Here is a 15677-nt window from a genome sequence, read left to right on the forward strand (position 1 = left end):
CGTTTAGTGCTCTAAGGGTTGGGAGAATAGAGGAGGAGGAGGATGTATGTCAGAGCTACTTCAATGAGGGATGTTCAAAGCCTTTCAAAGCCTACGCCCCTCCCCACTTCTCAAAAGTCCTCAACTGAATTATGTTCACCTTCCACTCTAACAGCAACATCAGAGTTAAAGTGAGTGTCTGGACGGGACTTTTGCTAAAATACACAGGATACTTTAATCCATAATCTCAGATAAGACATGGCTCTTAACAGGGCTCTTAGCTACTCTGGGTTCAGAAAGGTTAGAATTGTAGTGAAAGGGAAAGGCCAAACGCAGAATGGATTTAGGTGAGTTTTGTCATTCATTCAAAAGCAAGGAAGTACAGGCCCTTCCTTCTCATTAGAACTGGGAGAAATTATTTGGTGAAAACTTTTTCAGTGAAAAATGCAGATTTGGATTGACCAAACCAAATAGCTTCAGTCAGGGGGGAAAAAAAAATTCTGAAAAAATCCAAACATTTCATTTTGACATTTTTTCAATGAAATGTTTCAGACTTTTGCTTTAAAACGATTTTTTTTGTTTCGAAATGTCTTTCAAAGTTTTTTTTTAAAAGATCAAAATGGAAACAAACTATTTTTGACCCTAAATTAATTTGTTCTTTACTTTTCAGTTCGCTGAAGCATTTGGAAATTTCTGTATTATGGCTGAGTTGGCCATAGATCTGCACACAGTTTTACTCCTCATGCAACCTCCAGAATTAAACTGATGCCTCAGAATCTTGATCTTCCTCCTCCCTCAGCGAAACCATGAGGCAAATCCAAAGGTCATTGTCTTCAGAGTTCAAACCAATTCAGACTGAAATGTGGGGTAATTGTCAGTTAACTATGAGCCTAGCGGGAAATGAACCTCTTATGCCTGCTAAAGTTCAGATTCCAGCTGTGAAACCCTGAAGTGGATTTGATTAGAATGCCCTGGTGGTTCAGGAACTGTGACCCAGTGGCATTTTTTGGATGATAAGACACTTTCTGACAATTACCAGGACTCTTGACCGTTTTGATGCATCATTTCTCTGCAGATTTTTTTTCCCCTTTCATGCCTCCCTTCCCCTTGTCTTCCCTGGGGCCAGTGAATTGGCCTCTGAAAAAGAATGGACACAGATTGGGCAGCAAGTGCTAGAGAGAGGGGCTGCCAAAGGAGAGAGGGGTCTTTGAACACATTGGACAACCCTCTAACCTGCCTATGAGCAGCTGCTCAAATAAGAAAAAGACAAGTGGCCCGGTGATCAGCTCTGGTTTAATAGTCTATGTCCTTCATCTTTATTTAAGCATTTGAACATTTTATAATGTTAGATTTAGGTTTAAGTTTCATTGTAATGCTTTTGGGGTTTTTTTTGTGCATTGGCCTCAGGCTAAGTTGCCATTAATAAACGTTGCTTTGCTTCTCACCTGCCAGCTTAGAAAATCTAATTTATATAAACACGATCTCTGAAACTTGGACTAAGTAATAGCCGGGAGGGATTTTAGGTCACAGTAATGCTATTAGCTAGATACAATCTCTGGAACAGCAATCAGAGCCTTTTTCTAGCTGTAATGTTTTTATACGTTTCCGATGTTTGGGAATGGCACAGCATTAGACCGCTCTGATTTCTTGTTCAATGCCATTTTTTTAAGGCCTGCATGCACAATGGAGAGGAAGCCTAATCTAGGGGCCAGCACACTGGACTCAGGGTCCAGAAACCTGGGTTCTCTTCCCAGCTCTGGCACTGACCTACTGTGAGACCTTGGGTGAGTCACTGCCGCTCGCAATGTCTCTGCTTCATATCCAGTCCCTGTGTCTGTTTAGAATGTGACCTCTTTGGGGCAGGGAATCTCTATTACTGTGCCTTTGTGCAGCCCCAGAACAATGGGGCCCCGATTCCTGATCTCCAGGTGCTACCATAATAGAAATAATAATAATATAATAACCCAATACTCTCTGTTTTTTGGAGCAGCAGCCCATGTATTTGTGGTGCTCCACAAGGCAATCCCAGACGGCCTGCAGAGCTTAGACCATACACCATTGATCTGTCTTTGAGCCTGGGAATTTCTTTTTCGTTGTAGCCCGGTTACAGATTTCCAGAGACTCTTTTGACTTAAAGAAAATCAACAAAGCCCAACTACACTGGTTTGTCTCTTTTCTTGTCACGTGTTCCTTTGCTGTAAATTCAGGTGTAATCAGCTGGCAGACCATGCCAAAAGTGATGGCAGAGCAAACACACAGAAGGGCTGGAACACATAGATGCATCTAGAAAAGTTAGAACAGTGGGGGCCACTGGCAAGAAGTGAGGGAATTAGTGGAGAGGGACATAAAGACTCCACATGGGAAGAAATGAAACTTACAAAATAAGAGGGACATACCCAAGCACTAAATCCAGTTTGTTTTAATACCTTCTTCCCAGTTTTGTCCGTGCGACTCTTTCAGTTAACCAAACACTGTAGTTGCCGCAGAGAAAATGCAGGTTTAGGACTGGGAGGGGGGATATTCAGGAATGGGTCTCAAGATCTCAAGATTTCACAATAGGAAACAGTCTGAGAATCACAATCACACAGTAACTATGTAAACCCATCAGCATCCGCACCGGTTTGGAGTGCCCACGGTATTTTCTGTACTCAGTTTAAGGGGCTCATAACAAACATTTATCACTTTGCCTTTCAGCGTTTGTGCTCTGTGAAACCCATGGACCACCGCACATTGCTTTAATGAAATCATTTAAAATGTAGCTTATGCTCTTCCCGAGTTCTTTATCCATTCTATCCAGCCAGTGGTATCAGGCTGCTTTTATGCAAATTCCATGAAGCCAATGAATCCTTCTACTGGTACAAGTTGCTAAAGGCATTTGCACGAACCTCAGCTATGTCAGAACTAAAGGCAAAAGAGACAGCTAAAGTTCCTCATGCTGTCGAACAGTAATTCTTTATTTGATGCCTATAATGATTTCTTTGTTTTAATGAATCTGTCTCTCTCATAACAATGTAGAATATTTAATATCAATGTAAGAAAGTGAGAAAAATTATATAAATACATATATATATATTACAAATGCACACACATAAATTATATATTTACAATATCTATTTTTTACCTTCTTGCATTGGTGTTCAAAATTTATATATATATATATTTGTGTGTGTGTGTGTTGCATTGTACATATACATACCTGCAATTGTATATCATTTCAAATAATTTTTTTCTAAAATCTTTTGTGACTATGCTTTGGCTATACTTATTAATCATTCGTACTTTTTTATAAATATTTCTCTGGCTATAGTATATTCAGGTTGACAATATCTATCTACTCCTCTTTCCAGCTAGAGAGGGAAGTAGGATGGGGAAGATAGCCACTGAAACACATACATTATTATAGAAATTAAATTAAATATACTGCCAGCTCTCTGTGTGCTGAACACACTAAGGAAATAAAAGGGACTTTGGCCTTTCATAAAATCTGGGTACGAATGGTCTGATAATGGCTATATGAATTATATTCACACACTCAGACACATGCAAAATGAAAAAGAATGAATTCTATTATAGAATGACTGTTATCCTTCCCCTATTCAGCAGCCTATATCAACATGTCATAAAGGTTTCAAAACCAGATGGCATATTTTGATGGAAATTGGAGTTTTATATGTTTCCTGTGTATGTTGATTAGCATATGTAAAAGCATTTCAAGCACTGTGGGTGAAATTCTGGCCTCACTGAAGTCAATGGAACTTTTGTCATTGACTTCTCTGGGATCAGGATTTCACTCCATAGGTTCTCTGTTGCCTGCTGTAAATCGGCAGAAGTCAGTAGAAATGCACCAAAGATTCATTTGGTCCCATGGCCCGGTTCTGCATTCCTTCTACACTGAGCATTCCCATAGGCCTGAATGGGGATTTTAGGAACGCAATGAATATAGGGTAGGGCCCACTACAGAAAAACAAAAAGAAATTTAGCATTAGTAGCATAAGAATGAAATCAGGTGTGTTTAATGGGAAGAAACCCTGCTGAGTTTGGACTTGATGCATGAAGGTTCTTAAACATGCGCCTAGCTATACACATTGACTTCAATGGGACTACTCATATGCTTAAAATTAAGCATGTGCTTAAGTGACTTGCTGAATCAGAACCTTATTCAGGCCATCCTAAACAAGAGCCAATAAAATCTTTATAACATCTTTAAACCATTTCTTTATACAGTAATTTGAATTCTGTACATATCACATATGATACATTATGCTGGAGCTAGTCACAACAGCATCGTTAAGGTTGCATGTTATGTGCGTGTGTATTAATAACTTCTTCCTAATTTTTCTCTCCTTTTGGCTCTAATGTGCGATGGGAGACACAAGTTAATTGGTAACATGGCATCATTCTTTCTTTCTTTCGAAAGTCTCCAATGTTCCTCTATAAACAGTACGCCACCAGCCGTGTTTACACATCTCTTAGATTGTCTAGAGTGTCAGCTCACATTTTGTTCACTTAGGAAACACTTTATTTTCATAATGTTTTATTGGGTAATTTTTTGTTGAGAACTGGGAATTAGCTGCAATAATGAGAGTTGCATGCCTGATTTAATGCCTAGGAAATTAGCACCCTACAAAGCATATTACTGCATGAGGCTTAGTTACTTATTGTTTCTCTTAAAGATAAACAGTATTATTGACTGCTATTACTTATGCAGTAAAAGAGAGGATGTCAGATATACAAGAGAAGAGTCTACAGCAGAACAGAGGGAATATAGTTATGGGTTATAGTTAGGATACACTATTATACTATCCAAGAGCTAGGTATTAATAATAAATAATAATTAATAGTTGTATCATGCTCACAGACCATATAGTTAGATAAGTTCCCACTGCCCCCAGTGAGTTTACTATCTACATATTGCAGTTCTAAAAATGATCCTGTAAATGAAAGAATCAATCATTTCTGATGCACAAAGATACAGGTAAGATCATAGAATTCTTTGGGCAAGCTTCATACCAGGTATAACTCCAATGACTTCACTGGAGATACATTTGACTAATTGTCCATTATGGCTTAAATCAGGATTTGAACCTCCATCTTCAGTGGGAAGAAGTGAGCATATTAACACATACCAGTGGCCCTTTCTTTATATAGGGAACAAATTTTCCCTTTAAAATACTGTACATTGGAACAGGTAAGGCACTCATTGAGCCTGCACTCTTGCACTGGCATGCTCTCACACCATTGGTCAGGAACAGCTGGAACTCATAGCAGAAGCATGAGAAACCCATTTTCACCACTCTTCCCTTCCACTCAAATTTCATCTCAGTGTAGCAGCACATTTACACCCAAATACCATGCTTAGCAACAGTTCCCTGAACAGCATGTTGGGGGTATTACTTCCCTTCCAACGGAGGGTGGTAAGAGATTTGCAGCGATCTATTTTTCTTGATCCTGGAGTTTTCTCCAACCTCACAAATCATGATCTACTGTGTATAAAAATGGTGCTGTCTCAGTGTTTGAATATGCTTTTAATGAAATGCTGTGGAATGGAGAAATCTTGCTAATACTGATCAGGATGCGTTCTATCCAACGCTCACTGAAGTCATTAAACCCACTGACTTTAACAGGCATTGGACCAATATTAGAAAGGCCTAATATGCCACTGTTAACCATCTTATCTCGTAGCTTTTAACATTTCTATGAGTGGTTCAAAGGTGCTGCTTTATAACCACCATGCTATAGAAACCCCTTTCAAGAACTAGAAGCCTATTTCATTTCTTGAAAGATAAGTAGTGCAACTAACTTGAAAACACCCACCAAGAAAGCTTGCAAAAATTTCCTCAGAAATGAATCTCCTTACTTCTTCTCCTGAGAACAACCAAAGAAAGCTTATTTCTCCCCGCTCGCTTCCCTCTCGAATGAAGCCAAAAGGATATTGGAGATACTGCCTTTCACTCCAGCTACTCTGCTGTTTCCTCTGTTGACTCGGCTGTCAGTTGAAGACACAAATGTCATTATTGTCTAAGGAGAACCCTGGCTTTTAGGGGGAAACAATAAATCAATCATTTTATTGGGACTTGTTTTGAAAGAACTTTTACAGCAAATAGAGCTTGCTCTTAAACCCATTCATTCATACTTTCATAATACACACTATGGGTCACTACAAAACGTAATTTTCCCTCGGCTGATACTCGCACCTTCTTGTCAACTGTTGGAAATGGGCGACGTCCACCTTAATTGCTTTGGCCTCGTTAGCACTACAAAAGTAATTTTCCCTCTCTTGATATTCACCCCTTCTTGTCAACTGTTGAGAACAGGCCACTTCCACCTTAATTGCTTTGGCCTCGTTAGCACTGATCCCCCACTTGGTAAGGCAACTCCCATCTTTTCATGTGCTGTAATATATATACTGCTTACTGTATTTTTCACTCCATGCATCTGATGAAGTGGGCTTTAGCCCACGAAAGCTTATGCCCAAATAAATGTGTTAGTCTCTAAGGTGCCACAAGGACTCCTCATTGTTTTTGCTGACACAGACTAACACGGCTACCCCTCTGAAACCTGTCACTATAGATTTATTTCATACTGTGCTGCTTGGGTTAAGAGCATCTCTTTTCTGAGAAGAAAACTTCCCAGTAAGAACCAGGAACAGCAGGGAATTAAGTAGCACCGGTTTCTGATTTCTGATGCAGGCTCCGAAGGCTCGGGTTTTATTGTATGCTCTTTGGGGCACTGCCTGTTTTCCTGTATGTGTGTAAAAGCTCCTAGGGCCAGATTTACAAAAGTATTTAGATGCCTTAAAATTCAGACAGGCACCTGGTGGGATTTTCAGAAGCGCCAAAGCAGGTTACGCACCTAACTCTCATTGATGGCAATGGTCCCCGGTTTGGGGCACCATGTAGTTAAATAATTAAGTAATAATAACAACAGTAATTAATATTATGCTGCAGATCCTGGATGTCTGATTTGCCTGTTGTTTTTTCAGGGATGGCATTGGTCAGATCTGCCCTGGGACCCCATGCTTGCAACATAAGCACTGTAACTGGTTGGCTGGCTATGAAAATGAAAGGAGGAATAATTTACTACTCACGCCTCCCTGTCATCCAGGAACAGTATTGAATGCAACATGCATCTCAAACGATTCAGTAACAGTCAGAGATCTGAAACCTCATGCTGGTTTCAGCTCTATCATCTCTCCAGGGGCCTGTCCGCATGGCCCCACAGTTTGGGCTATGGGGGTATAAACAGCAGCACACACTAGCTGAAACAGGACACATTCAGGGCCGGCTCCAGGCACCAGCCGACCAAGCATGTGCTTGGGGTGGCACATTAGAAGGGGCGGCCAATGTTGGGGTGGGGGTGGGGGGGCGCTCGCGGTGTTTTTGTTTTTTTCCGGCTGGGCAGCGCGGGGGGTGTTTCGGCGGCACGGCGCAGGCTTTGGCGGCGCTGGGGAGGGCAGGGGTTTGGCCAGCCTGGCGCGGCACTCTGGGGGTTTGGGTGGCCCGGCGCGGCGCTCGCGGGTTTCGGCAGCCCAGCGCGGCACTCAGGGCGGGGATTTGAGCGGCGGGATGCTCCAGGGGTTTGGGCGGCTCGGCCCGGCACTCGGGGGGCGGGGGTTTGGCTGGCGTGGCACTCCAGGGGTTTGGGCAGCGCGGTGCTCCAGGGGTTTGGGCGGCCCGGCCCGGCGCTCGGGGAGGGGCAGGGGTTTCAGCAGCGCCGCGCGGTGCTGGGTGGGGAGGGTTGGCAGGGCAGCGCTCGGAGGTGTGTGTGTTACGGCGGAGCGGCGCTCTTCTTTTTTGCCTGGGGCGGCAAAAAAATTAGAGCCGGCCCTGGACACATTAATGTAAACTCGGTACCTTTTAGTTTGCGCTCGCAGGGCCTACCCGGAGCGGTGACAGAGCAGCACGCTAGTACGTGCTGTAATTTACACACCCGTAATCTGAACTGCGGGGCTGTGTAGACATGCCCTAGGTTTCATCGAGGTTTTACAAGGGTCACTGTGACAGGGTATATAGGCCCCACCCGGCAGCAGACACTAAAGAGTTAATGAAGAGAGCAATCCCTCACTGCCGCTAAATGGCTCCTTAGTGACAGCTGGGATAAAAAGCTGCAACCCAGCCAGAGAAGGGTGGGCACTGGAGAGGCTGAGAGCCACTGTGGAGGAGCCCCACAGCACCGGATAGGAAAAAGCCAGCCAGCGAGGCCAGTTTCCTGGCAGAAGGATTCAGGGAAGGTTGCCAGACAGCGGATACCTGCAGAGGCCGTAGGTCGGAAGCAGCCCTGGGGGGTCAGCAGGAGACCTGAGCACACACTTCTTAACTGCCTATAGAGCCCTTGGGCTGGGACCGAGAGGAGATGGCGGGCCTCCGTCCCCACATTGAAGGAGGGTAAAGACTGCCAAAGCCCCATATTGGGTCTGTCCCTCCTAACTCAGGCTATTGAACTTTATTCCCGGCCCTGTTCTGACTTCCTTTTGTCCCTTCCCTGATGAAGAATGGGGAGGGAGATGTCGGGCCCCGGGAGCAGCGAATGGAGGCCCATCACAGGGCCACTAGGACCTTGGGGTGAGACTCTTTACTGACCCAAAAGGGCTGACTCAAACAACCCAGCCGGAGGGCTGGAGCCATAAAGAGAGGCCAAGCTCTATAGGCCACCTGGTCCCTAACAAAGGGAAACTGGGGTAAGACTATCAAACGTTCAACCACAACGGGGGTGCATTGAAGGGTCAGAGGCCCGACTATGGTCACCCGTCATTGTGGTATCTGAGTACCCTGCTCTCTGGAAAACAAACTAAGGGCCAGGTTCTCAGCTGGTGTAAATTGGTGTCGCTCAGTTGAAGTCAATGACGATTTACAGCATCAGAGAGTCTGTCCCACAGTGCCCACAGTAATAATAGACGGATGAGATGCAAACTCAACATTTCTCATCTGATTTCAAGTACATCACAGTGTGTGGCCCTCCTTGGGTACTGCTGGGGGGGAGAGGTTTCCACGCCCCCACGCCCCCCAAACCCAGGTGGAGCAGTTATTGCTGCTGTTCCTCCAGCCTCCACCAAACACCAAATTGCCCTTTTCTGTTCATTCCCTCTGAGGCACCTGGTATTGGCCACTGTCGGAAGACAGGATACTGGGCTAGATGGACCATTGGTATGACCCAGTATGTCCGCTCTTATGTTCTTATGTTCCTAACAACTAGGAGGGAAACCGACTAGAGGGGGAAACACCCCTTCTTACCTCCTAGGAACCTCCTGACTCCCACTCGCCCGGAATGTGTCCAGGCGTCTGGAGAGTCCAGGTGAGGGGAAGAGGTCAGAGCGTGAGCCAGAGGACACTGGAGTGCACAGAACCACCGAGTGACTGCAGCGGGACCTCCTGACGTGTGTCATCCCGTCAAGACTTGTATCCCGGTGACTCATTGTTTCGGTGAAGACATTGCAACTGGGTGGCAGGAAGTCCCTCTGCAAGTGTTCTGTGGCTCTTGGCTCTGGAGATTCCGTGAGGAAACCGCTCTCAAGGCTGACGGCCCTTAGAGACTATTATTGGGAGCTCTCTTTGGAACCCAGACCATTCTCATTAGTGTTGGCTGAAATATTCAGTGCAGATGCCTGTTTGCTGGTAATCAATCAGATCTTTGTAAAGGGACTTTTTATGTGCAAGTATTTGCTGAAGAGTGTGTATGAGCAACTTTCAGCCTAGAGGGTGTTAGAGACTGTGTCTCTTTGCCGTTTGTTATTCCTGGGGTGGGATTAGTCACCTAAGGCACACAGTATTGTTTCTATTCCCAGATTCGATGACTGAAACTAGAAGGAAAGGAATGACAGAGAGAGAATAACAAATAATGAATATTCTTGTTTGCAGGCAAATACAGGTGTTTGTACGAAGCGGAATCATTCACTAGACAGCCTGTGAATGAAAGCCGGTGCTCAGAAATGCTCATGAACAGCAAATAAGAGATCTAGACATGGCCAGGCTGAGCCAACCATTCAGAATTGGAACACAATGTTCAGGTGCATGATTTTTGCAGTATTTGACCAGCTCTAATTCTCATAGGGCCTGATCCAAAGCTTAATGAAGTCAATGGGCCTCTCTCTCTCCTCTCTGCCTGTCTTAGGTATTTCCTAAGCCGTAGCTCCATGTATTTACATTCTTTGCACACAACCAGTCAAGCCTAGACCAATGTCCAAGCTCTGGAAACGCCGCATGAGATTTCCAAAAACACTCATCACATTGGATTGAACATTGACTTCAGTGTGAGCCCAGTTAGTCCATTGACTTCAGTAGGAGCAACTTTAGGCTAACAGGGAGCACTTTTTGGAAATTCCACCCTCTGTAGTCAGTATTTTACTTCTTCAGCTAGTAGAACTTGCCTGAATTTGATTCCCACAATGGTAAAGGCAATTCAAAGGCATAGAAGCTACCCACTCCTCCCTCTGCAAAAGCACAAAGGAACTTGCCTTATAAATGCAGACTAGTACTCCATGACAAATGGCCTGCCAAGCGGGATTAGATGTACATCAAGCTTTTGGGGGGAGGGGGGAGGGGAGGAGCCATTAATTCCGTTTAGAAAAAGTCATCCAGTGGAGGAGCTTCCAGGTACAAGGAGATTATCCTGACGTTTCCTATTAAAATTCAATGCCTAACAGTGACAGCTCCCAAGAATTAGCTAGAGAATAACTTATGCTTCAGTGTATTGCTTAGTCCTGAGGGCCTGTATGCCAGAAACTTTTAAAGGAACAAATAAATGCAAGGTCAGCCCTCAACACATGCCCTGTTTGAATTTAGGTTGCCTGATTATTAAAAATAAGAAACAGCCCTAAGCATGATGTCAGTAGGGAGTGAAAGATCACTTTTAGCTCTTCAGCTTGCTACCTCTTTTATGAATAATTAGACTGAGAATTTGATTAGGCTAGAATGGCCGGTTGAAATATACCCAGGGAGTGAAAATCGGTTATCTTTCTCCATGCTGAAAACTGGAAGGAAGGAAAGAAAGAATTTATGAAGCCCTTGAACTCCCAGTCACCCCACGATAGGCACATATAGGGTCTAGTCCTGCGTCATTGAAATCCATGTGAGTTTTGCTAATTATCGTCAGTCGGTGCCTGCTCAGGCCTGCAGAACCTCCAAACAATCAGGAGACTCTGCTGAGATTGTTTTTCATTTCATGGATTTCCCACTTGGAAAATATATTGTCAGAAAAATACAATCTTGATCTTCCCAGCTGGCAAAATAAAAGAGCCCCTGGAACATTTCGGCATCAGTGACTCATTTTAAAATCCTCTGATGGTTAAAAATATGTCAATGGGCCAAGTGTGTGGGATGCAGTTACAGGGGTGTGAATGACACTTGAGCTGGGACCAGTGGACCTCCCTACTTTTGCATTTTATCTTCTCCAAATAATCCTGCTGTTCATCCAGTTGAAAACAGAGGCTGTGGCTTTTTTCTGCTTTGCGGTTTTCCTGATTTAGTGACACATACAAAAAAACAAACAAACAGGGAAGTTTCTGCTTCTCCCCCACCGCCAAATGTTCCTTGTCTTGTTGTAATGTGTAATAACGTGTCATGATTCCCCCCCCCCACCGGCTATTGCTGTTGAAAATTGCTTTGGTACTTTGAGGCTGTCACTCACTGTAGACATTAGCAGCTTTCTGTACACCAGAGAAATAAGCGCCATCTTGAAATCTTTATTCTGATCTGAAGCCTTTATCTGATTATGGCATCTAGTTCTGAGCAGCAGGCACTGTCTCATCTCACAAGGGGTACAGTGACGATGGGTCAGGGCAAGGGTTTGCTTTGCTGTTGTCCAATGTACGGTATTTAGTTTCGAGAAACTCCCCATCCATTAGTAAGATCACACCATCCCAGCTTAAAAGAGTCATAGCCAGTTGGAGAAGGAGCTGTAGGGTTTAATTTTTTTTTAAAGTCTCTGGATCATTTTTAGAAATTAAACCATAGCCACTACTAAAACTGCAAACGTACCTGCTTACTCCACTGTTTGAGTGATTGCAATCCAAAGAACTACAGAATCCACACCAGTGTTTGAATCGCCGTTCTCATGGGCTAGGACAGCGCAGCAGACAGCATAGAAAATGTACAGTTTCATCAGAGTAATTTGTTTACATGTTGCATTCCCCGCGCTTGCATTTGTTTGTGTCCTTAATAATTATTATACAGTCCCTAGCTTGTATGTAGAGATTTTCATCATTAAATCTCAAAGCTAATTGAGATTGTGAGTAGAGCTGGGTGAATTTTTCAACACAAACTTTTTTCAGTGAAGAAGAAAGAGTCAGCAACGCTCAAATATTTTGCAAATTTGTGTCAATTTCACCAGATTGTTTCAGTCAACCCGCCCAAAACGCAATTCCAAAAAAACCCCCGAAGTTTTATTTTGACATTTTCTAAATGAAACACTTTGATTTTTCAATTTGAAATGACTTTTATTTTGAAAATTCCTTTAATGTTTTAAGTAAAAAAAAAAAAAGATTGACATTGAAACGAGATGTTACATTCGATCCAAAACAAAGTGGTTCTCGGCTTTTCAATTCACCAAACGGTTTAAAAAAATTCCTTTTCAGTTTGACCCAAAACAATTTAAAAAAATCAGACTTGCCAGTGAACCAAAAAATCCATTATTCACCCAGTTTTAAGTGTCAGCCCTTCAAGACAGGGATTGTCTTCATCTTTGTACAGAATCCAGCACAATGGGGCCTCAATCCTCACTTCAGGCTCCTGACTGGAGTATTATTAAATAGTAATATAAGTAGTAAAGCAATTTCTCCTATGGGGTCTTAATAACTTAAAGGGTTAAGGGCTGTGGAGCCAGATCTGGTGTACTTTGGCATCGCTCTGTTTAATTCAATAGAGCTATAGGTATTAAAGCTTTTGTGCCTTGCCTTACCCCTAGCATGTGCGGTCCCAGGGGAATGTATCATCTGCTATGTTCTGTCTGGTAAAAATACCCATGAATATTTGGCTATTTGTTAATTGAAATCCACCCTGTGTTCTCAGGAAGCAGCTATGTTTGAAGGGAAGACTACTTCTTAAAGGCCACACTCTGCCATGGAACCTAAATTTTGAGAAATAGCACAATGGGAGTGAGGTGCCTAAATACCTTTGAAGCCCCGGACCAAAGACTGTAGAGTCTAAAGTCCAGGAACACCTGGCTTTGGGGGATCTTTTCTAAACTATAGCAATTCCCCCTGAAAAATGGCTGGAAACAGGCAAAAGCCTGTTATAATTTGCTGAAAGCAAATGACCTTTTTAACTGGTGTTGTAAATATTAACTCAGGATGACTGATCTCAGTTGTGACATGCACCACCCCCGCGGACAAGAGGGGACAGAGTGATATGGAAACGACTGACTTTCTCCATCTTTTTTGCAAGTGTTTGGGTCGGGGGAGAATGTTATCAGAACTGAGAAATCTACCCTTTGTATATAATTGATTCATAATTGTGACAGTCTGTACCATTATGTTCACCACTTTTACAAGACCATGATAAATTGTGTAGAAAGTATGCCTTGTGAGGTATCATTTGAAAACCCATAATTTGCTGAATATCATTGTCCTGTTGAAATATGCATAGCAATGGTATATGTGAAGTTATAAGAGTCTACTGTATGATGGTTACTGAAATATGCTGTTATTCTGGGTAACACCCACAAACCAGTTTTTCACAGATAAAGACACTCTGGCTCCAGTCAGGTGTTAAAGGGCTATCACCTGCTTAAGCAGCCATGCTCCAGCATGGGGAAGAGGTGAACAAGAAATTTATCAAATTTCCTTGTGGCACCTTAGAGACTTAGTGCTACAAGGACTTCTTGTTGTTTTTACTGATACAGACTAACACGGCTACCCCTCTGAAATCTGTCAAGAAATTTAAATTTTATCACAGAGATGGTTCAAACCTCATGTCCACAAGAGACTGCGTGTCACCTGCATCCCAGCTGGGGGTAATCGAAGAAGGGAGAGGGGTATAAGAATAAGGGACAGTGGCCTCCAACTCACCTCTCCTCCTCCCATCTCTCTTCTCATGACATCAGTGAATACCTGAAGGACACTGAATTAAGTGGGAGGGGCCCCAGGCTGAAAGCAGATCCAGCCCATGAAATGTACTGCAGTGTATGGTGAGGAAAACCTTCGCTTTGAATTCTGTTCGTTTGTTAAGTTAGCCATTAGCTTGCGTATTACTCTTATTTTCTTTTGTAACCAATCCTGACTTTTATGCATCATCATTTGCAATCACTTAAAATCTACCTTTCTGTAGTTAATAAACGTATCTTATTGTTTTATCTTAACCGGTGTGTTTGAATTAGAGTGTGTGGGAAACTCCATCAGTGATAACAAGGCTGGTGCAATATCATTTTCCCTTGGTGAAATGACAGACTTTCTATGAGCTTGTACTGTTCAGAAGGGTGCTGAGCAGGACAAGACGCACATTTCTGGGGAACAAGGCTGGGACTAGGGATTTTCTAGTGTTGTGCTGTATGTAATTCATGAGTGGCTGGCCATAGCGTTAATGAATTCAGCTGGGAGTGACTTTGCATGCTGAAGGCCGTGTGAGTAGGCCAGGAGTGGAGGTTCTGACAGCGAAGCAGGGTAAAAGGCACCCCAAGCTACAGAGCTAAGGGGACACAGCTGTTCCCTGGGTCCAGATTGTACCCTGGGTAATGTCACAATATTATACACCCCCAACCCCCATTTTCTTCAGGACTGAAACCCTGAGTTTTCAGAGTAAAATTCCTTCCTGACTACTCTGAACTTGTGTCCTGAAGCACGAGAGTTGATGACCAGTATCTTAGCTTCTGTAATGACATTCTGGTGCTCAGATATGACAGTGATTGGGACCATAGAGATACCAGAATTAAGGTATTATTGCTCATAAAATTAATGAGCCCATTTATAACACCACCCATGTTTGAATTTACCATGCTCTAGGTGACAACCCGTGGGTGGGTGGGGAATAGAAACTGAGTGAAATGCATGAGACGGTCATGAGTATCGTTGAACCATAAATAACTCGCAATTCACCATCAGTGAAATGAAACAAGTGCTTGTTAAGCTAGACGATAACACATGGAAACACCTCCACACTCGTTGACTGTGACACTGCACAGGCACTTGAGAGTGAGAAGGATACACAAACACATGAAGGGGTTGTGATGACATCAAGGTAACCATGAGAGCCTGGCTCAAGTGTTTTGTGTCGCTCTCAGAATCCGGAGAGGTCTGGGGGTTTTGTGGTTGTTGTGGGTTTTTTCTCCCTGAGTCAGAAAAAAACAAATTGTTAGGGGAAATCAGAAAGGGATAAGACTATGGCCCACACACCACAAGTTAAAATCTGCAAGCCTTGATGCTGCCATATGCATTGAGAATCAAACACAGCCTGTATTCGGCTAGCACAAAATTTTAAAAAGCCTGGTGGCAAGTAAAGCAAAAGTGAAAAAGCCTCTCTTCGATGCACATCATAATCTGTGTGTGTGTCACAGAACAAGTCTCTGCTTCCACCTTGACAGCCAGCAAAAGGGACATATTTTGTATGCTGGGCAGATAACACCAATACTTGCCTGGCAGTGGTGTGGGTCCATTCACTGGAGACAATTGGGCAGTTTTTGTCTAAATTCCTCTTGCATATGCATGTGAAAACAGCAAGTCATATTAACGCCCCACCACCCCATCCGCTCATGCCATGCTTGAAGCCTGAGCA

This window comes from Terrapene carolina, unplaced genomic scaffold (genome assembly GCF_002925995.2).
Source record: "Terrapene carolina triunguis isolate 2854851 unplaced genomic scaffold, T_m_triunguis-2.0 Scaffold130, whole genome shotgun sequence".
In the NCBI taxonomy this organism is placed as follows: Eukaryota; Metazoa; Chordata; order Testudines; family Emydidae; genus Terrapene; species Terrapene triunguis.